The sequence below is a fragment of the Palaemon carinicauda genome, chromosome 12 (assembly GCF_036898095.1).
Source record: "Palaemon carinicauda isolate YSFRI2023 chromosome 12, ASM3689809v2, whole genome shotgun sequence".
NCBI classification, from domain to species: domain Eukaryota; kingdom Metazoa; phylum Arthropoda; class Malacostraca; order Decapoda; family Palaemonidae; genus Palaemon; species Palaemon carinicauda.
Genome location: NC_090736.1, coordinates 28,535,420 through 28,537,919, shown reverse-complemented (window position 1 = coordinate 28,537,919; position 2,500 = coordinate 28,535,420).

Genomic DNA, 2,500 nt, shown 5'->3' with positions numbered 1-2,500 from the left:
TAGGGTTGTAACTTAGCTAATAATGATAATAATGACAACACGAGAAATGGACTAAAGAAAGAAGTCGTCCAATCATCACGACAGGAGAAATCTCTAAATTTCTATAAGTTCAATAATAAGAAAGCTCCTGGCTCAAATAAGCTGTTATGTTTTCCTCTCTGTTCGTAATTATATTGTCTCTTACGACCTTTATTTAAAAAACGGGTAAAATATCTGGCTTAACTGGAAAAACTTTATTTCACTTATACGTGTAGGTTTTTGCAAAATTATGTTATATCATTTCCCTTTATAATAAAGGGCAAGTGTCTGGTTTATATATATACGTTCAGAGGGAAGAGGGATTACCCTTGAAACTCCCTTTTTGTGAGGGGTAAAGTTCATCCAATTAAAAGAGATATCTATCTCTGCCTAATTGAAATCGCCGTACACAAGGGTAACCGGGGAGAGTCTAACTTATAATAACACGCCTATAATAGAAACCTAGGTGAGACTAGATCTCGGTTACCTCACTCACCGAGACTCTAACTATACGATCGACATGGAAAGTAAAAATATGCACAATGTAAATATCTTTACAAGAATATATTGCCTAAATAGCTACATAATAAAATAATCAATTAATGAAATATGAAGCTATTTAAAAACCGGGAGGTCGTTCTGCTAACTAAATAACATGCTCGACGAACGACAGCGCTCATAGCGCCTCCGGTACAGGCTAGCTCTAAACACAATAAATTACTCAAATTTCACTATGAAAAGGAAGCTAAAAAACTATTCATTGTAAAGACCCAATACTCAACTTTCCGAAGGCGAAAGAAGTCGGAGAATGTATAATAAATCCTTGAAAATCGATCGAAAAGTTAGTTCAACAGGGAACAACACTAAGCAAAATCGCTACAAAATTAGGAATGGCCGCCATCCTTTGAATGGCGCTGGGGTGGTTGACAATAGTAGTACGGGAACGGGGGTAACCTTGTTACGGCCCCCTTCTATTCTTTTGCCACGTCCCCCCCTCGAAGCGTTAATACTGTTCGGGGCAAAGATTGCTATGTGACGTGTCAAGAATACGTCCTCTGTTATACACGATATCCTTGAGAAAATTTAAGGATATTCGCTCCAGGAGTTAAAATTCTGGGACCCGAAGGGTAATTCTCTGGGAATATCACTGTAGTATATAATATATCCTTTAGAAGCTACCTTAGGAACTTCCATCAGGACGGCATGGCTTGAGCCCCAAACATATATATATATATATATATATATATATATATATATATATATATATATATATATATATATATATATATATATATATATATATATATATTGTATATATATGTGTATATATATGTATATATATACATATATATATATATATATATATATATATATATATATATATATAAATATATATATATATACATATATATATATATATATATATATATATATATATATATATATATATATATATATATATATATATATATATATATATGTAAATATATATATATATATATATATATATATATATGTATATATATATACATATATATATATATATATATATATATATATATATATATATATATATATATATATATATATATATATATATATATCACTGACACTCATGACCTTAATCAATGTAAATATCAACCACAACGGCATTTGACATGGTATTCTACCTTAGGAATGTACATCCACTGTGAATTCATTTATGTTTTTCCAATTTTACAAAGGCAGAGGCTATATTTACACCATTAGGTTTTTTATTTGCTGTGAATTTGGGAGATGATTTATCATTCGCAGTAAATAAAAAACCTAATAGTGTAGATATTGCTTCTGTCTTTATAAAGTTGGAAAAAAAAACTAAGAAAATTCCCCAGTGTAACACTGACATTGCTAAAGGGTTTATTTATTCTGTGATGAGGTATGCAAAGACCTGCAATTTCCCTAAACGTTTTTTATCAGCCTTAAAATCCATGAAAAATGACTGTGAATTGTATATTACGAAAGCAGACAAAGCTAATGTATGAGTTATTATGAACAAAACCACTTATTTAGCAAAGATGTATGTACTCTTATCAGATGTTTCCACTTACATAAAATTTAAAAGTTAATCCCTTAAATGATGTCATCAAAGATTTTAATAAAAACTTAATATCTATCTTAAAATAAGAAAAATCCTTAATTGAAGCCTTTATCAGAGTCTAATGTATCTTACCACGCCTTTGAGAAGACTCTACTTTATAGACGATTTTTAAAAATTTGTCCATCAATGTGCAAGATATTTTCGAAACCGAGATATTTAGAATTTTTCAGAATCTACTCTACATGAAAATTAGAATTAGTTGTATTAACCTTGTTGATATTAGGTGATATTGGAAGGAGTAATGAAAGAAAATAATACCAGGTAATCATAAAAGAAGTAATGAAAGACATTGTTGCGGATTATTCAATCCGTCTAAAAAAAATGCAAATATTATTCAAAGGATGG